The following is a 21622-nucleotide window of genomic DNA, read 5'->3' on the forward strand; positions in this document are numbered from 1 at the left end:
GAGGCTCCACAAATGGTTTTCAGACGAGGCATACTTTGTAGAAATCTGGGTTGAATGTGGAAGCAATCTGGAAAAGGGTAGTCTATAAAGTTCAGTTGTTATATGAAGTCCCAAACACCAATTTTATGCTTATTGACTATTCTCACATTGATCTCTTAAGTTTTAAGAGATCTGAAACTCTTAACAAAAATCTGAGCATGCCATATTACCCAAAAGCTTTTCCACAATTCCAGGCTGTAAAGAAAGACTGAATTTTACACTCTTCTGCTGTTTAATTCCATGCTATCTCCTTTGTGCACACCTACATTGCCCTTTCTAACAACTCATGAAGGAACTCATGGTATCTGCAGCCCAGGCCCTTAGCACTCCATCCTTATTTTACAGGAATATATGTTTTCATGCTTCTCTAGATGACCAAAATCCAAGACTGCCAAATATTTCTGCTGCTTCATTTAGCCATACAATACCTCTAATGCTTTGAACTAGTACCTGCTGAAATAGCAATAAGTTACTGACCCACACAGACACTCAATTGCCTGTTTGAGGGGTTTGACATTCACACATCCCATTTTCTCTTAGCCTACATTTCTGTGCTCCCTGTAGCTGCAACAAGAAAGTGTGTCTCCATACATTTTTATTACCTGTTATGCTTTACACTAATAAAAACACTGGATATTATTTATTTGTCTGGCTGACTGACAAAGCCAGGCATCAAAGTGTCATTCCAGTGTCACATACTTCAACGCTCTAATCTCTCAGAACTTGTAAAGCAATCTTTTACGGCGCTTTGTGGGCTGTGAGATCACCCTGACAAACTGTGATAATGTTGGCAATCTCCAAATGGGTGTTCATTTGCAATTACTACAGAGGAATTGCTATGTTTCCAAATTTGAGGGCTTGACATAATCTGTCTTCACGAAGCTATCAGGGTCTGTCATAAGGCTGCCTGTGACCCAGGGATTTTATGGGGTCAATATCTATCACCAGTGAAACTTCATTGCAAGCAGTGGAATTACCTAGAGTATGACTTTATCTATTTGCTTTCTTTCTTTTTATTTTAAATACACCTTCTTTGTATTTTATTTTTTGAAGTGCAAACAGCACCTACTCATAACATCTGAGCCAGGTAGGGGAGATTGCTTCTCCAAATCATGGCCAGTTCCTTAAGTTCACACCAAACACTCTGCTGCCCTCAACACACTCAGTGACTGAGAAACAATGCAAATGTCAGGTCAAGCTACAGAGCTATTGCCATCATCTCTTCCCTTCTGTATGCTCCCAGCACTGGCAGTCTCTGGGCTGCAGTCCACAGGATATCCACAATTATGGCCCAGATTGAGGGAGGGGTAGAAAAGCGATGGTGCTCTGCCAATTATGTCAGAACCTAAACTTGATCCATTTTAAAATTGAAGCTGGGGACTGTGGGATAGCACTGTGCTTACTATAATTTGTGTACAGAAAAAAAAATAACTTAACACCTCAAAAAAAAAAGAAAAAAGGCAGAGTTAGTGAAAACCTATAATAAATGTTTTACATTTGCCTCTGAACCTTATCTTTAAGTAAAGATAATGGTATCTGGACTTAGAAAGAAGACTTTTAAAATGCCATAAGACTGTCAAGAAAAACGAGACAGGGAGTGTCAGGCTTTGCTATATTCATGAGGGCCACACAACTGCTAGTGAAGTAATTCTGTTTTGAAACTACTTAGGATTCCTTTAGAAAAGCCGGGAACACAGGATGGAAATAGAAACCTAAAAAAAGTGCATCCAGTGTTTCAAAATACGCTCCCTGCACAACACCCTTTCCCTGCTATCATCTCCTGAGGCAAATTTCCCAGGCAGTTCCTCACACTTACTGAAAGTCTCTCCCCAAATCCTGCTCAGGGTGGGGGTGAGCAGCTGGAACATGGCCATGGTGAGGTCAGAAAGCCCATGCCAGGCAGAGGCACTGGAACACAAGCTGAGAACTACACACTGGCTTGGATACTCTGCTGAATTTATGTTGGGATGTTTGCTATGTTTACTATGGTTTTACAAAGAAAGTTCTCTGCCTTGGATTATTCCATCTAATCAAAACAAAAGTTGGTAAAGATGCACCATAGACCTTGTGTTAGTTATCCCCATGTAAGCTATTTTCTGCATTTCATTCTCTGTGAAAAGGAAAGTCAGTGTCACTATCCAGCCTCAGGAATAAGAACCTAGCTGCAATGCTGCTGGAAAATTTTGGAATCCAAATAAATTCCAAACTTGTATTTTGGCCTGAATTTACAGCAAACTTGCTCCTGCTGTCAAAACGCCTACTGCTTTCACCAGGAGCAGAAATTATCCCTCATGTCTCCTTAATCTTTCAGAAAAGAATTTGCAGCCCTAGAAGCCCAAGGTACATGTTTTAATGTGTGTACTATCTTGCTGAATTCAGTAGGTTGCATGGATATTAAAAAAGAAGCTGCACAAAAGGATAGTACAAGAATCCACGGGCTTCAAAAGGTTAAGCAGCTTCACCAATACAAATGCTGCAGTTGGGACAGTCTGAACAGAGCAATGCGACTGGTATGTGCTCTTCCTTCCTAAAAATTATTTCTTGAGTTTTTATTTCACAGTAAGCAGAAAACTGTTAACTTATATACTAGTTATTATTTGGCTCTTTTCTACAAAAAACTACTTTTAAAGACAAAAAAGTCAAAGCAAAGAGCCCTGCCTCTCTGCTAGTGCCACTTCAGAAGGTTTTTGCTAGCCACAGCTGAATTACAGCAATGTTTCTCCTTTTTAATTTCCATGTTTTTACTATTTTCAACACTGACAACAAATTTTCTGAAAAATAAAGAAAACAGACTGCCACTGATAGATCAGTATTTATAGATGGAAAGAACACAGAAACATATTAAATTTACCCTAAACAAGGGGGCTTATACCATGACAGCAACTTCTAATGTAATTCATTTGTCTTATAAATTACATCCCTGGGGATATCCCTGAAAATTAATTATGTTAGAGAGGGAAGGAAAACAAATTGAAAACTTCTCAAAACTCTATGAAACAGTAAGTTTTAAACACAGCAGTGTCAAAAATCTCACTATAAAGTTCTTCCCTCTTCTTCCCCTATTCTTCTTCCCAGGATACCAAGATCCTCAGATTGAGAATCATTTTGGCACACCAAGGTCAAGAAAACCATATACATTCAAATACAGAACATTTATGAAATTGAAGATTTTGCAAGCAGCTCTGCCTTTCCAAACTGCAGACTCCCTGGAAGAATTCTGAAATATAATTTAGTATTCATTGTGCTAATGTGGCTTTAAACACAAAGCTACAGTCACAAGATGTGGACATGATACATTCATCACACAATAGAGAAAAGCAAAGGGGGGGAAGGCAGAAGAAAACAATAAGAATTTTAGACAAATTTTAGTACTGGCCACAGTCATCCTCAAATCAAAACTCTGAAGGTTTGCCTGTTCATCAGTTTCTCTAGAGTTTAGGCAAAAAGGGAATTTTGCCATTTTCCTGTCCTGTCTTCATTTTGTGCAAGAAACAACACTTAGGTTTTCTCACTCTTCTCAACACAGTTCACCAGATTGGAAGTGTTGGTACACATATACAAAATCCAAGACATTTTCTGATTCCATTTGTAATATAGATCAAATTTTGCACTTCCTGATGCCTGTGTCATCTTCCAGGACTATGGGAATAATAGAAAGACAACAAAATGCAGAAAATAACTGAGCTGATGGTGCTTTATCATTGAAACTTTGTAACAGACTGCACTAATCATAACTCCACAGTACAGACTCCACCTGGATCATGTGAGGGCATGAGATGCCACTTCTGCCACCCCTCATATGTGTTAACGCTAGCAGCAAGGAACAAAAGGTATCAGATAAGGCACAGAGCTCGCTGGTAGAAGTCAACACATCACAATATATTTTTAAAACTGCATCAGAGAATTTATAATGGATCCGTGCTTTGCATTTTGAGGTGACAGAGATCTCGATCTGGTAGAAAGTTCCCAAAGCTCAATTTACTACATTGTCAAAATATAGCCTGAGGGGACAATCTGACTTACAGCATCTTTATGACTGGTGATGAAAGAACCTCACTTGGCTTTTAGATACCAAGCTTGGCTCAAGATTGTGCAGTAGAGAACAGAACATCTTCTGTTTTATGCTGGGTGTTCACAGTGTTCCTCTTCAGCACAGAATTAGGTTTTACTCTATGGAATTCTCACACAGCTCGCTGATGGGTTAGAATTCACACCTTCAGATTTTGGGGATATACTTCACACCCTGCATTGTTACTGCTACTAAAGATACAGATTACACTGTCCTCATGTCATTGTAGCATCTGTAATGGAAATCTTTAGAAAATTCAGGGGAAAACTGCATCTTTTACAAGGCCACAGCATGTCTTATTCAGCCTTGGAGAGACTTCAGAGTACAGTAACCGCATTAATTGGACATTATATGGACAGCCAAGTAAAGCTCAGTTACTGTGCAGATTTTACTGCTCTTTGTCATGTTGCTTCAAAACACATTTCATGTTTTAACCAGTCATATATACATATGAAAGCATTTTGCAACACTGGACAATGCTACAGATCCACAGGAAATAATTGCTTCACAAACATGATGCAATCGGCACAAATATAAATAGTGTGGCCCAAATCTGTTCCAAATTATGCTTGTGCAAACCCATGGAAGTAAACTAGTACCACTAACAGAATTGAACACATAAAAGCATGTAAAAGTATAAAATATGGCTCTACTGCTCAGTTATTCATGGTCCAAACCCTGCCAGCCTGCCATCACTTACATTCTACTACTTTACCAGCATGGCTTTACAGGAAATAAGAAAAAATCAGTGATTTTTAGTTCTCTCATGCACTGGAGGACACAAGCCCAAGACTATATGGGCTTAAATGTGTCAGCATCCTACATCACTCTTATTTGAAGAATGCTATTAATTTCTGTGGGTGGAGTCCAAAATTGTAATGCCATATTAACACACAGTGGCTGTTTCTGTAATGTGTGTGTCACAGGGAGCATATGTGTAGCAGTCCAAGTATAGCATTTTAACTTGATTTCAAGTGCTTTTCTGAATTGTAATACCCTCAAAAGATGAAGTACTGATGCTGCCGGCAGGGTATTTCACAACTTTTGTCTTCACAGTTTCATCCAGTCACCTCAATTCTGACCTCTAGAATATCATGCTATTGCAGATCTGGACTCCACACAAAGCTGTTTCAACAAATCTCATTTTTCTCTCTAATACACAGCATGTGACTTCAGGATTGGTATTTTCAATGCTGAACTAAGTTATACGAGTGATGTATGCTACTCCAGGCAAAAAGCAAGACTAATAGCAGAAGATTCTTTGCCATGCTAACTCTAACTGAATTTCAATCCCAGTCTTTTCCAATGAATTACCCTCTTTACCAAACTCGCAGGTACAGACAGATACTGTGGGAATCAGCCACGTAACTGTTCCAACTGGATACAGTCAGGAAGGTATTGCCAAAGGCTTTTCGGCTGTAGTTCAACAGGTGGTTTGGCATCAAGATTTCTACCTGTTTGTGGTTTTCATCTCTGGTTTCAAGACAGAAAATGAGATTATACCTTTCAGTGCTGCATCTCAAGCAGGCTGTACGCAGAGCAAGGTTTCATTCCAACAAAATCTCTCTCTCTCTCGCAAAGTTGAGGAAAACTGCCAACCACTGCTGCTCTTGACATCAACATGCGATGCAGATGTCAGGAAAGAGAAAAGAAAAGGGAGAAAAGAAAAAAGGAAAATAAAACTGTAAGTTTTACGTAAACAAGAAACTGTACTTAATGACAAAATCTGAGGAAAACAAAATAAAAAGTGCTGGCTTAGTATAAGAAAAGGAATAAACAAAACCTTGGAACAGTTTAATCTAAGAGGTTGTAGGGGGTTTTTTTGTTTTTGTTTTGTTGGTTTTTGTTTGTTTTTTTTTCATTTAGTTCCAGAAGACAAAATACCTTTACATGATAAAGGGACAACATAAAAGAAACAAATCTATCATAGCATCAAAATTAGCTACTCCATTACTCAGAGAAGAGTCTAAGCACCTTTAACAAACACTGTGAAAAGCAGCTGAAGCACTCATAACATATGTTCTTGCCTGCAAATAGCCCAGGGTGCAAGAGGTGGGTTTCATTTTTCCTGTTTTTAAAGCCTTCTGCATAGGCCTAACTCTGCCTTTGTTGAAGGTAGTGTTAACACACATTGAATGCAGAAGGAACCGAATGTGGATAACTGCATACTTCGAAAAATCACACCCAATATGTTCAACTGATGCCATGGTTTCCCGAGGACAAGAGTAGGCTATGGAATACTACAAATAATAGAGAGGAGCAGTCTAAAGCAAGCTTCCCAGAACCAAGAAAGCATATTTCAATACTTATTCACAGATAATTGGGAATGTGCATCTTTAAAATAGTAGTCCAGAATAGGTAAAGACTGTCTGGAGATGCTTACTCTGACAGAAGTCTCAGTGCCTTTTCATAAAATAAGAGTTCTTCAAGGCAACTATCAACAACCATTAAGAGAAGAGTAAGAATCAATGCTTTTTGGATTAGAGCAAGAAAATAAAAGTCAGTGCTTCTCCACAGACAAAAATGTAGTGAGAATTACATCAATACATCAGCATTTGAGTCATCAAAATGAGCCCACATTTACCAATGCATAGAAAAGTAAAATGACCATCAAGAACTTTGCTTTGCCCCGATAAAATAATTTCAGGAAATTGTACATACTAACATGCCTATGGAAGATGAGAACCTCATAATTAAACATATTGAATCATCTATACAAAGAAATACTGAGAAAGACTGAGCTGAAAAGACAATGATGATATAATCACTTGAGGGAAAGGGACCCTACAATGTTCTGTTCTTGAGTTGGAAGAATCAGCAAAGTGGGTCTTTTTTCCTCACGAGAAGGTCTTTCCATGAAAACATAACCCTCAGATAACCAAAACAGATTTTTTTCTCCAACTACCTGGAAAAAGGAGGGGGAAAAAATAAGAGTAATGGGCTCCTAGAACCCAGCAGTTAGCAAATATTTATTTTACTTTTCTTGGGCAAAACAGTTATTCCCCAAGAAAATTTTCATTTCAAGAAAAAGAATTTCCACTGAAAAATAATTCTGATGGAAAAGTGCCTGGCCACAGCTACAAAGGATAAGACCACTGGCCTCAGCCGGGGGAGGTGAATGCTAAGGCCAGAGGACTGGGTCTGCCACAGTCCTCCGGCAGAATCATAGGCACAACACCTCCATTTGCTGGGATGTTTGTTCTGCTCCAGTCTTTTGCCTACACACACCATCCTCCCCTCTTCAGGGCAGGAACTGTCTCACACTGTATGTTGTGCACGGTCTATTGCAACACGTGTGTTTGATGACTTTTAGCACTACAGTAGCAGCAGTGCCATTTCCTCCTACAGTAGCCACTCCCCAATATTAAGATGAAGAGAAAAATGTAACCTAGGCTGCAATACACTGCTAATCAAACACTACTGTATAGCATGGGGATGTGGGGGGATGCCTTTTTACCACAGAACTAATCAGGGTTTATACACACAAAATCAGTAAACTCCACAGTTCAGTCCTGTGATCTGTGTTCCTAGCTGCCAGAAAGAAGGCAGGAAAGGGGAGTGGGGAAGGGGGGTAGGGAGAAGCATCTCCTGTGTTCATAATGAAAGAAGAGAGATGACTGGACTAAGAGCTGATGAGGTTACAAGGCAACAGCAGTGCCATGAGTTGTTTGGGCTTAAAGCCAGATGTCTTGTATTTCCTTTGATTGTTTCTAAATAATTAATGGTATTAATTTCATCATGTGACCCACCCACCCCCCTTTTAGTATTTGGCTCTGTGTACTAACACTAAATATAAAGGAGGAAAATGGTACTGTCTATAGCGTACTGAATATTGATGGTGTGTGTTTGGACTGCAGCAACAGCTGATACTCATACCCCTAAGATTCCATATTCTACAGCACTCACACAGTGTTTGCACGAAGGAGATGGAATAGTATCCTTCATACTCCATCCATAAAGCAACACAGCTATGGCATATGGACACTGCATGTTTGAAGTAGTAAAAGAGAGGGTACATCGCTCCCTCTCCGCCCACACTAAGATGAACCTGCCACTACTGTTTCACGTAACGTTTTCTGGCAAGCTCCCAGTTTTCAGTCATGCTGGTTTGCTTGAAAGAAACACTCAGAGGAGACTCTGCTTGTCTTGCTGTTTGAACAAACAAAATAATCACGCATCTTGAGTTAATGGCCCAAAGCTTAATGAAGATCATAGAAAAGAGGCTGCCTGTGATGGGAGCATTCCCTTCTGACTTAGCCACATAAGCCACGGCTGCTGGCAAAAGGAAATGGATTATGAGGACAATAAGTAACCCTGAGCTCTGGTCTAGACAAACTTTGCTTGGTACTGTAGCAGTAAGTGCACAAAGAGAACAGCAACAATCAGAAATAAAAATTTCACTTCTCCACAATTTTCTACCCTAGGGCACTGTCAGCATCAGCAGGAGGACTCATGTTTCTTTCTCATGGGAATGTTTGGGTTGAGTGCTAGGACCACTGGAATCTAACAGCATAATTCCTGATCAAAGAAAGACTTGTGGAGGGAGATCTCTATCTGTATGATTCTATGATATGCACTCAGGAAAAATATCTGCCTACTCTCCTGTGTACTGCAGCCTACTTTCAGCTTCCCATGTCAAGTCTCCAGTCACACCTATCTTATTCACCCTTTTTTCCTACCACATTGTCACTTATGTTGAATCCCATGGTACTTACCATAGAATCAGAATAATAGAATTGCCTGTGTTGGAAGGGACCTTTAATGGTCATCTAGTCCAACCCTCCCTCAGAGAGAGATCAGCTTGCTCAGAGCTCTGTCCAACATGACCTTGAATACTTCCAGGGATGGGGCATCCATCACCTCTCTCGGCAATCTGTTTCAGTGCTTCATTCACTATCAGATAGTATTAAATAGGCCAGCTGGGAGGTAATGGAGAAAGGAATCTGACAGCTTGGAGCACACCATTGTTTTGTCCAGTAATGCTTCAGACGTCTGAAGGTAAGGACAAAGTAATATGAGGCCCTCACAGATGTCAAAAGAAGTTTCCAAAAGTCTGCATAAAGCTAACTTCATTAAAGCATACCTGTGGGAAGTCAGAGAGGGCTTGGTCAAGCCTCATTTCTTAGGATTTTATCCATGCTCCCTAGTTTGGGGTCATTCTGCAGCTAAACTATCAGATCAATATGGTGCGTTGTACAATTCTTCAGTCAAGGGAAGTAAAACCTGAAGAATTCTCCACTAGAAAGCCTGATCCTAATCTTCAAGGGCTTGACCCTGAGATTAGCTCAGCTGGTTAGAGCACAGTGCTAGTAATGCCTAGATTGTGGGCTTAATCCCTGCGTGGGCCATTCACTTAAGAGTTGGACTCGATGATCCTTGTTGACCCCTCCCAACACAGAAAATTCCATAATTTCTTAAATTTTGACTTGCAATCAAGGCCTAGCAATCCTAAGCATATTCCTTCCCAACACACCCATTACAGGTTCATAGAAAGAAGTCTGTCTCACTACATGAAGATCATATGAGAGATACACCCGAGCCCTTCAGCTGGGACTAGAGCAGCACCAAAACCAGGACTGGCCCTGCACACAGCAGAGAAATCACCCGGAGGGAGCATCACCACTGCCAAGTCACAGCATGAGGCTCAGCAGACAGGGTGACAGAGTGCCCTGGGTGCCAGAGCTCAGGCTGTGGGGTTCTACTGCAAGAAAGAAGGATGAATATCACACTGGCTGTACTGGGAAGAAAACATCTTGCCCTCACCAATTAGAGCTTCTCTACCATGATTGTAAGGGTAACCATGGATAAAGTTATGGGTTTATTGCTCATGGACACATGCAAATGGAGAAAACACTAAAACAGATAAGCAGAAACAAGATGAGGAAGAATAACAGCCAAACTTCAAGTGACTCCTTCACTTCCTACCAGCTATCTACAGTAGAGTGGCAGCACTTACACAAGCAAGAAAGCACATCAGGAATACCTGATGCCAGAGTCCTCCTCCTTGGAAGTCATTCACAGAAAATGGGCTCTGCAGCTTTGCACTGGAACAGAGGAAACTGCTTCTAGACAGGAATGATAACAGAAATGACTACACTGCTTGCAAGGTAGAAACACTACAAATAGAAAAAAAAATCAGCTAAACAATCACAGCACTTTATGAGCACGCCCTGTACCTAACAGCTTGGTTTTCAAGATTTTGAGAGGTCATGGTAGAGTGAGAAGACAGCATTTTTCCTATGGTGTCAAGGATCCCTGAAAGTGTCTACATGTCAGCCTTGGCTGAGAACTTATCCTTTATTCCTTCTGCATTATTTCCCTTTCATGGCAGCTTTGCAGTGAATCCCATTTGTGAGTTGCTCAAATAAATGCAAATTTTATCTTGTAAGCAATATCCTCCAAAATATAACTACCACTGAAAGTAAAAATCTGAAGAGCTACAAGGCACTGGGTCTTCCCCAGTGCCCCCATCTCCCCAGTGCACTTGACTGCTTGCTATTATTATACATGGAGTACCAGGCAGGGTACTTACTATTATAAATACCTACTGTATTGAAATATATAGCCCAAGTCCCCAGGGCCCAACATTCTAATTAGAACCACAGTTGTGCAAATAACTGATTTATTTGGTGGCTGACCAAACTGAGAACATGGAAAGGAAAAAAAACCCACCAAACAAAAATCACCTATGTGTTTAGTGAAATGGGTTAGTTTTTTTGTTTGTATTCAATATATTTCAATTAAAATTGACTAAGTCTCAAAACAAAACCAGAAACCTTGTTTAGAAATATCAAAACAAAACCAGAAACCTTGTTTAGAAATATCAAAACAACATCTTCTGGCTGTCCAAAACTTTTAATTTTCTTCTTTTTTTTTTTTTTTTGTTTGTTTTTTGGTGGTTTTTTTTTTTCATAACTTTGGCTAGTACATATCTGAGGTGAGCAGCTTTCAGCAAATGGAAAAAATAAATTCAACAGTTTTACCCAGATTTAAATCTAAGGGCTGAATTGTGAGTGAACCAGCTCTTGACTTAATGAAAGAACAGGTAAGCAGGGGATCCTGTATTCCCTTCCTGATTCAGCCCCTTTGGACCCAAGGTGAGTTTTTACTTAATTTCTTTATGGCTGTCTCTCTGTCCACACTTTGTCTCTGCAGTCTCTGAGCTTGTGAGGGTTACATGCACCTCCTACAGTAGGTCTGTACAGAGCCTGAAACAACAGACTGCTCATCTCAACTGGGACCTATATGATTTACTAAAATATAAATAACTCCTCAAATGCAGTCACATCTCTTTTTAATGGCAATACTTTCACTCGCATATATTTAGCAGCCCACCATGGGAACATCAGCTTCTTTTTTAATTAATTACATATTAATAGACGTAAAATATGAACGGACAGCAAGCCCTGGATTTTTTCTACTTCATCAATTTCAGCACTCAAAGAAAGCATCTCGTTTACAGCCACCAGGAACCAACGGGGACATGTAATGAATGAAACCTGAAACCCAAGATCCCCTCAGCACCTTTTTATCCCCATTATTTGGGGCAAAACCTCTCCTCTCCCCGAGGAAGGAGGACTAGCTGGACTGAAAGAGCTGGAAAAAGTGGAAAGCCCCACAGGGAACCTTCAAATTCCCTTTGAAGGGCTTTAGGCACACAGCTGTCACCAGCAGGAGTGGGAAACGCAAGTTCAGTATCTGCAGAGAGGTGGAAACAGCCTGTGGGACTGCAGGGAAGAGGTGTGCCTGCCTCTCTTTTGAGGACCTCATGCATCTCACAAGACCAACTTGCCTGGCTGAAAGACAACCAGAGCTCACTGGAAAATAAACACCAGAAACAGAAAGGGCTGCAACACTATGAACTCCTCAACTTTCACGCACAGCACTCGGGACTGGGGGTGGGGAGAGCATACATGGCTGTCACTGACAATAAAGTCAGTCACGTTTTTAAAGCACTGGGGAAAGAATTCAAATGTGCCCCATTATGCCTTGAGATGCATTCCCTGGGTACAAAAGGTGCGTGGGTTACGCTCAGCTCGCGTGCTCCTGCGCTGAGACTGTGAAAGGAGCGCAAAGCGCAGACTGAGAAGGAAGGAAGGAAGGAACTGTGCAGCACATGGGGCCATAACTCCTGCTGGAGGGCCTGATCATGGGCTCCCCTAGAATCCTGGAGTGCCACGGCAGCTCTATCCTCATGCTAGTTTTCTCCACCCTGGGGCTGCTGCTCAGCTCTAGGGACCCCACTGGCATTTCCCAGTGCCCAGACACGGCTCCTCGAGGGGCTGAGAGGGAACAGGCAGTCCTGCTCTGTCCAAGCACATTGCTTGCAGGCAGCCATGCCCCCCACACTATTCTCAAGGAGCAATTATTATCATTAAAAATAAATCATCTTCCCTGTCGATTGACTGCACTTATTGGCCATTGCTGCCATCTAGCCAGATGCATCTCCAGCATTCAGGGAAGCTCTGAGCCTGTTTATTTTCACACTGCTGCTCAGCCTGGAGCAGGGATAAATGCATCCCTTGTTACTCACTGCCTCTGTGGAGACATTTGTAAACTTTCACAGGGTTTTCCTTTTTTTCCAACAGGTGACAAAATACTCTATAACTACAGGTGCTCTAGGACACAAACAGGAAAATGGAGATCAGATGCAGCTGTAGTTGGAGTAAGGGAAAAATCAAGACAAAGGCAGCAGATGAGAGAGTGCTAAAATAAGCAAAGAAATGATTGAGAAATGGTAGTTAGCTATTTTTGTTGCCAACTTAAGTCTTGCAAGTTAGCTCTAACACAATAATCTAATTTTTTCTATTTTGTTATTGGGCCAAGTTTTTGCAGGTGCTACCAGGGGAAGTTTGTTGAAAAAAAGTTTTTTGAACATTATTGGAAAAGGATGAAGAAGTTGTCAACTCAAGTTAGCACTGAAGGATGTGCTGGAGGTTACAGCTCAGGAGCACTGGCTGGTGTTACTGGACTTGCAAAGTAGGAATGATAAGGAAGTGGTTTCAGAGAGTTTCTGATTCAGATATATTTGTCTAAGAATTTGGCCACAAATTTCAGTCAGGAAAATGTTCATATGGGGGATTACTTTGCCTTAATCCCTTCATCTCCTTTTGGTATATATGGCATAAAATAGGTTGAAAAAAATAGTGTTGTAAGGAGACTCAGAAAATGGAAAGATTCAGACAGTTTCATGGCCTGATTTCTGTTGACAATTCAGCTCTAAAAAGCCAATACTAACTTTCAGACATTGTGGCCTTTCACTTCTCCAGATAGCCTGGCTTCAGAGCCATATCCACCAACACAATAAGCAAGAGGTGAAGCACAACTGGTAAAGAAAAACATGGTTCTACCATAAAATACAGTGATTGCACTCTAGCCATAATGTTCCAACCAAACAAAAGGGGGAAGGAGGATATCAGTAAACACCTGTGAATTCAAATTTATTTTACTGTACCTCCCATTCCACAGAAAAACAAATAAAATGTTGCATTTTGCTTCCCTGGTTTTCTTAACTCTGAAAAGGGAGGTTTCATGGATAATCCAGAGTAATATTCAACTGTGAATCCAATTTATGCAGTGGGATAGGATTAAAAAAGGAACAGAAGGCCTGGATTCTGAACCTGCTGTAACAGTTTTCATTTGAATAGAACCCAAGTCTTGAAATGGCTTGTTTTCCACTTCTGGTTTGGAGCTGGTTGAAATACTGCCACAGTAGCACTTCCTGTAATATTTTAGTCCAAGATCCTCATTATTTGGAACTGAACTCTAAAGATTTTGGCACCATGAAATCCAAACAAAACTCTGTTCCTGACTCAACTGGCCCAGAAGTCAACCCAAGCTTAATCTGGTTCTGGGTCCAAATCCAGCTTCAGCCCATTTCCATTGTTATATAGATAATGCCATAATACCACCTCTAGCCTCAGGATTTATGATTCCTCCTCACAGGATGCATATTTGTGTGTAAATACATAAATCACATCAGATAAACAAAGCAGACATGCCAGAAAACAGGAGGGGAGGGAAGAGGAGAGATACCTAGTGAGCAGTTTGTCTCTAAAGTGTTGCCAGTTGTGAAGGGACTGGTGGTGCTAATATCCCCTCACTCAGACTCTTGCAGACACGCTAAGAGCGTGATGGCTGGCAGGCAGTGCATTTAAGTGCTGTTACTTAGGCCCCCAAATATTGACAGAGTGCCAGACTCTGAGAAACTATTGATGTATGCAGCCGGCCGCTGCTCCAGACACCTCTCAGACAGAGTCTTTAAATGTCACAGATTAATGAATTTTCATGAAACTGAGAATGATAGAATTTTTAAAAAATTAAAAAAAAAAAAAAAAAATCCCATAGCACCGACATGAAAGCATCTTTTATCCCTACACAAAATTCTGCCCTCAAGCCTCAAGATTCCTAATAGATTATAACAGATTGTAAGTCGGCATGAGATATGGGATGGAGGAGGTTAGACCCTCTGGATCATGCAGAGCATCCTCAAACAAAGCCAATATGTGAGATGTTCATTTACAAAAAAACCAGAGAGCCAAGGACCACTTAGATCTCTGTTTCATTTTAATCTAAATCACAACTTACAAATCTTAAGGGGGAGAGTTGGTTAAATATTTTTTATCTGAGGTAAATATGGTGTCAAACTGCAAAACTTAGCTGTTGACTTTGAACAACCCTAACTTTAGAGACATTGAGACAGACGGATATACTTGGATCCTCTCTTAGTATTTGATCTTGTGCTTGATCTTGCTCAAGAAATTGCCAGAGCTATGATAGAACATTTTTATGCCACCAGATAAACCAAGTATGCTGATTATTTCTATTTTTTTCATTTATATCAGGAACTCAAATATGTATGCAAGAACTTCAAATATCATTAAAATGTAATAATGCAAAATGCATTTGGAGTATAAATGACAAATCTATGCATAACACATCACTTAAAGAGGAAGGAAGTGAAGGGATGATGCAGATGATGTATGCAGAGGTAAAAATGGGTCATTTATACCCAACAACATCAAAAATACAGTTTCAGTGACTCCTTCTGCACACAGCCAGTTGTAGGTGGGGCTCCATTAACCACTTTCTCTCTCTTTACCACAGTTAAGGATTCCTGCAAGGCTCTACTGCTCCCACTGCCCCTGGGCTGTCCCCTAGCATTTGTCTTCAATGCAGTGTCAGCAAGAGGGGTGAGCACCAACGCCCCCAGCCCCTCACTGGCTGCCTCCTTCTCCCTCAGAAGCACAGCTATGTGACACCAGTGACTGGGAAAGGGAAGCTGGTGCCACCAGAACAGCCAGGCTTGCTGCAGGAAAATCCGGGGAAACTGGCAGCACCCTGACAAGCAAAGGGACTGCTCTAAGAAAAGCCAAGCAGCAAGATTCTGTGGTTATCCACATGGTTGGAACAAGTCAAGAGGAGGGCCATGAAGGTTATCAGAGGGCTGGAGCACCTCTGTGTTGGCAGGCTGAGATAGCTTGGGTTGCTCAGCCCGTAGAAGAGGAAGCTCTGTGGAGATCTCAAAGCAGCCTTCTGGTACCTAAATGGGGCTGACAAAAAATGGTGAGGGACTTTTAAAAGGGCATAAAGTCATAGGGCAAAGGGTAATAGCCTTAAACTGAGAGAGCATAGATTTAAATTGGATATGAGGAAGAATTCTCTATGATGAGGTTGGTAAGGCAAGTTGCACAGGTTGCCCAGAGATGTTGTGGATAGTCTACCCCTGAAGGCGTTCAAAACCAGGCTGGATGGGGCTTTGAGCAACTTGGTCCAGTAGAAGGTGGTGTTGGCAGTAGTGTTGGAATTAGGTGATCTAAACATCCCTTCAAACCCAAACCATTCCATGATTCTATGCTTATTGCTTCAGAAAAGTCAATATTCTTCACTGAAAACTGTTCTCCTGAGTTCCCTCTCTCACTGGCCACATAAGGCTTTGCTTACCAAGCACCTATAAAATCTTAGCAAAAGAACAGGGACTTACACGTTTTCACAGAAACTCACCAGTCAGAACAACTGCAAGGGCCCTGATGGCAACCTCCAACTCCTCATGACAGAGGAGTCTTTGGTGTTCCAAAGCCAATACACTTCTGTAGGTTGGCACATCTGGCAATTAACTGTATCAGGGATGACAACAGCCATTTGTGTCACCACTCAAAGCATGTCCTCCCTCCAACCACAGGTCCCATGACCACCAAAGCTGCAGCAGGGTCTCCAACACCATTATCCATTACCTGCAGCTCTACAAATGATCTGGATGAAGGAGCAAATAGCCATCCTTTGACAACAGCCAGGGAGGGAGAAGACAGAGCACATGTGTGTGTAGGAGGGGATGACACAAGTGACATTAAGCACAGGAAAAGGCAAAATGTCAAAGCCTTTCTATTCTGAGAACAATTTCTATACAAACAAAGCAAAATAAAATCAATACAGATTTTCACACAGAGAACTATTTTACACATCATTGCAAACTTACTTTAAAACAGTCGTTACTTTTTCTTCAGGACTTTTAAAGGGCCTAACACAACTGCCTATTCTGGCCTGTTACTTCTCCTCACACAACCCTTTTCCTTTCTCCTTTCTTCACCTCTCTTTTTAAAAAATAATAACTGAGGAGCTATCATGAAACACTAACCCAGCATTTCACTCAGTCCAGTATCACATCTTCAGCAAAGACCAACACTGATTAAAGTGAAAGATGTAAAAAAGCATTTCCCTTTTGCAAAAGCCTTCATGTACCTCAGCAGAGATCAGCCTCAATCTGAAGACTAGAGCTGAGTGTTGGTTGGGATGATGCCTGAAGGACACAGAGAGGCCCAAGTGCCAGAGCTATGAAGTTGCTATGAACTTATGCAAAGCCCTGCCTTCTCTTGCAAACATTAGAATACATGATAAGGCTTGTCCCTGTGTCCCTTTGCATATCAACATATGAACAGCTATTCCAGTTCCACAAACTCTGCACCATCTCAAAGACTGAGATAGCAGAGGTGGGCAAAATGTAAAAGAATTGGAGGTTTTAATGATTGTACAAAATTAATCATAGAATAGAAAAAAGCAGAATACAATATGCACAGAAAACAGCAGCTGCAAAGTAGTGAATAGAAACAAATGTGTTACAAAATTAAATTATTAGGTCTTAAGAGGCCCTTGGAAATTCCTAAGTTGAACCACCCTCACCAGATTTCGGATAGTGTCAAAAGCCACCTTCCTTTGTCTCATCTCTCCTCTTTGATTGTCACCATAAACTTTCCAACAATTATTTAATTTCTGGCAGTAATTTCTGATTGTCTGTCTTCTGTCTTTTTCTTTCCTTTCCTGTGTGTGCATGCCTGTGCATACATCACAGATCACAACCAGCTCACACCCCCCCTTGTTAAAAGTCCCACCTCTTCTGCTGACTTACTGCACTCTTAATGAAAAGGGCAGGAGGAAGCCACCAGGATTCATTCCTCCCCCTCTCTCCTCCTCTCTCCCTCCCTTTTTTCAAATGGCACAAATGTCAAACTTTCTAAAAGGATGTTTGGCATAGCTGAGTTCAGTCATGTAACGTACAAAGTCGGTATGATCAAAAGGTTGCAGGGCTGCCCACTGCTAAAGAAGAGAGGGAAAAAAGGAAATTGGGGATCTTTTCAAAAGTGTGAAAGAATGCATGAGACAACTGTTGCCACTGGAAACACCATGTCTATTAGCAGCAGTGGTGGGTCTGAAACAACACAACCTAGGTCCAGAGACCAGATTCCCTAAAAAACAGGGCTGTTCTGATACAATTTTCTGCCCATGAAGAAACAGGGATAGACACAATTATGGAACTGAAGACATTTCTTTCTTCATGCTTTGCATCATTCTATAGAAAATAACTGAATCTAAGTGGAAATTACAGCAGTTAGTTTTGTGGTCAAAGTTGCTGAAACTAATCAGATGGAACACAGATTCACCTACCAAAAATACATTGTCTCTCTGGCATTTTTGTACTGCTACCTTTCACCACAGTATTTTCATTCTTATTCTATTCACTGCTGAAAAGAAGAGCAAATTATTCCTCCCTTCTACATATCTAAGATTGTTATGATTTCGAAAGGCAACTGGTTTGCAATTGTAGAGCACTTCACAATTGCACACTCGCATCTTCCTCTGTCTTTCTGATGCAACTCTTCTGGTTTTATTCATCTGTTTATTTGCTCCACTTTGCTGAGCCCTCGTGAAAATGTTTGCATCTCCTTACTCAACATCGGCATTAGACAACAGGCATGTCACTGGCTCCTGCAAAACTTTTGCATCCCAGTGGAAAGAAAATCGGTGGTCAGAACACTCAGCACGAAGAATCTCTCCACGAGCTCAGAGGGAGTTTCCTTGCCAGAAGATAACCCCCAAAAATGTAGATGAAAAAGCTCATTGTCAATACCCATTTAATAGAAAAATCTTAATTATAGATAGCTTTCAGTCCCAGAACAGTAGAAGGGAACTTGAGATTAATTCCCCCTATGACAAAGTATGTGAACAATAACCAGAATTTGTAATCAATACCCAGAAGAGAGAGCATCCAAATTGTAATGGGGATTTGGGATTCATTCCCAGAGGATGAAATATATGATTTGGAACAGGTAGACTGGGATTAATTTTTGATTATGAAATATTTGAACAGCAATTTTCAACTTTTAATGAAGAGAGGATGTGGACACCACAATTAATGTAATTTTTAAGTCTCTCCATCATATTTAGGAGACAGATGATAGATCACAAACAGCTGTTCGGGTCATACACAAGTTAATGTGGGAGTGCCACCTAAAGGAAAGTGCACTAGGATGAGACTCTGGAGAAAAACAGGCAAAGACTAGGAGAAAAACAGGCAAAGACTAGAATTGCACTTTCCCCATTTCTAATAAAATTTGCTTATTGCAAAATCTGCATTAGAAGTAATTATTCCACGTTTGCTGACTTTTATGGATAATTGTAAGTCAGAAAACATCAGTATGGCTTTTCTCTTATATGGGGAAAAAATATAAAGGTTTTCACAGGAGAAATAATTCTCACTCTGAAGGAAAATTTCAAAATAGGAGTGTACAAGGTAAAATATATAGAACCTCACCATGTCCTGAGGGGAGAATACAACCCAAATTCCTGAAGTCCCTTAGAATATAATAAACAGCTAATTATTTACCTAGAATGAAGATAATGAGTGAGCTGTGAATCTTACCCTTTTCTGTTAGTTTCCACAAAATAATTTTCTTTATGTTCTTCTCACAGGCCAATGAGTAATTTTAATGATTATGAGCTGCATCTGTAGCCATGTAAGACAAGACAAATTTCATCTATGTGCATATCTTGCCATTTGTGAATGATTGTAACAAAGTGATTTTTCAGGACACAGGTTTATTGTCACAGAGGTAAGAAAACCTAGCATCCACGTCCAGCATTCAGTACTACTCAGTTGGAGGCAAAGTACCCAGAAGGAAAATGTCTTGTCCTGAAACAACTGATGGCAGTTGCTTCAGAAGCCAGAATAAAGATGAGATGAACCAAAATCCTATTTCAGCTTGACACATACTTCATTCCTAATTTATCTTTCAACCTTGTAAAGTATTTTAAAAGAGGCTCTGAATTTCTGAAAGGGAAGATTTACCTCTTCCATTTTATGCCTGCTATGGTAAACTTTTGGGTCTTTCACTAAAAAGAGATGAAACAACTCTGGGTCTTTGTGGGCCACTCCTTCCCTTTCCTCTTAAGCCCTCAGACCCACATCTACCCAAGGACCATTTCCTAAGTCTCCAAAATTATATGTAAGTATGCTGTCTCTGCCAGACCCTATTAATCATAAACTTCTTCTCATTTCATTTCAGTATTAAACTCATCTTGTTCAAATCTCTAATTTTCCACACTGACAGAGAAGTTCTCTATACATCATTCAGTTCTATTTCCTAGATATGTTCAGAATTACAAAATTCATTCAAGCCCATCTGATCTCTTCTCACTAAACCTTCTGCCTTGCACTGACTGACAGAGAAGAATTAGCCTTCCTCCTGACAGGTATACATCTTTTCCCCACAAAAGTATGTGAAAACATCCAAATACAGACAATGACTCAGCTTGCCCTTGTACTTGTGTCTTTCCTGTACAGAACAGTCAATTTGCAGAGCAGCAAGTCCCACTGACATAATATCAGACAGACTACTAATATTTTTAAAGCAAAAGCAGCTGTAGCTGCATGGCAGGGTACCACACACTGAAAGCAGCAATAGGGATGAAGTGGTACCATCAGCACCCCCCATTCTAGTGAAAGTAGGCAATCTCACAATGAAGTCATGATAGAGTGACACTGCTGAGCCTAATACATCACAGACCATTTTAAGTCATTAAAAAGCAAAATTTGCCAACCAAAATTTGCCTCAGTGATCCTATCTAATATTAAACTCAGATGCAGATCTTAGGGTTGGGAAGAAAAAGCATGTCAGAAAGCATTTTATTCTCTTTCCCTGTCGCAGCAATGTCATCTATCTAATTTCTAACCCAGTGCCACAGCTTCTCTCCAGCTTTACAAAGACACTGCAGCAGTATGTCAGCAAAACAAATTACGGTCTTGCTCTATAGCAAACAGGAGATGGGACTAGAAGAACACTCAAGCATCCCTCTGCGGGTTTTTTTGTTTGGTGGGGTTTTTTGGGGTTTTTTTGGGGTTTTTTTTTTTGGTTGAGCGAGACATTCAGCAGAAACAATCATGCCTTCCCCAGAAGATACACGCAAACAGTAAGTTTGGTGCTTCAGAGCTGAGACCAGTCCCTGGTCTGCCCTGGGGCCAGGCATCTTTGCTCTGTGAGGCTCTGGGTCACAACAGTAAGTTGCAACCCACACCATTAGTGGGGACCTGCAGAGCCCTCTACTCACACGTCACACACAGGCTGCAGCAGCCCTTCTGGAGAGTTAATCAAAGCAGCTATGGCAGGCAACTCAGAGCCAGATGGGCTTCATGAGGACACACTGTTAGATTAGTCACCTCACCAATTTCTGCCTCAGTATCCCCAAGTGTGAATTAGTTTTTGGCACCTACAAGTTAAGAGGGTGGCAGCTTTAGAAGAACTGTATGTTAGACAGACAGATCGATATTTCATTTTGAAGAACAGTTTCTATTCTGCTATACTTTTGCTGATTTGAAAGAAAACAGACTGTTGCAGTATTTTTTGACTAAAAACCTGTAGAAGAAATTGTTACAGTCTTTTACAACCAGAATCTGGAAGGGTGTCCCATTGTAATATTTTCAAAGAGAAGTTGTGCGTGCAGTATGTATGTGCATATGGTGTTTATGAATTGTTTTTTAACTTTAGATATTTTATTCATTTTTCCACATGGTACAAGTAGAACACACATCGTTGTTGGACAGACACCAACACAGTAACATAACTTTAGATTTCAAGCACTCAAGACTCAGTGGGACAATAGGCTACTCTATCTTCATGCCAGGACATCACGTCCTGAAATTAGGATGCATGCCATCAGGCAGTTCATATCTCACTGAAGATACTC

General features: G+C 40.8%; 1 protein-coding gene across 39 annotated transcripts in view; it reads right to left on the reverse strand.

Moving 5' to 3' along the window:
- The window catches only part of ZBTB20 (zinc finger and BTB domain containing 20), a 472123-nt gene that overhangs the window by 156010 nt on the left and 294491 nt on the right, over positions 1–21622 (reverse strand). For 20 of the 39 annotated variants that reach the window (XR_013776325.1, XM_079321873.1, XM_079321857.1 and 17 more), the window contains one exon: positions 5612–5712. The exons of 18 other annotated variants lie outside the window; for them this stretch is intronic. The gene's annotated coding sequence lies outside the window, so the exon portion shown is untranslated. Of the gene's footprint in view, positions 1–5611; positions 5718–21622 lie in introns of all 39 variants that reach the window. One more of the 39 variants, XM_079321858.1, reaches the window with a different exon arrangement.

Source organism: Erithacus rubecula, assembly GCF_903797595.1.
Source record: "Erithacus rubecula genome assembly, chromosome: 1".
Classification (NCBI taxonomy): Eukaryota; Metazoa; Chordata; class Aves; order Passeriformes; family Muscicapidae; genus Erithacus; species Erithacus rubecula.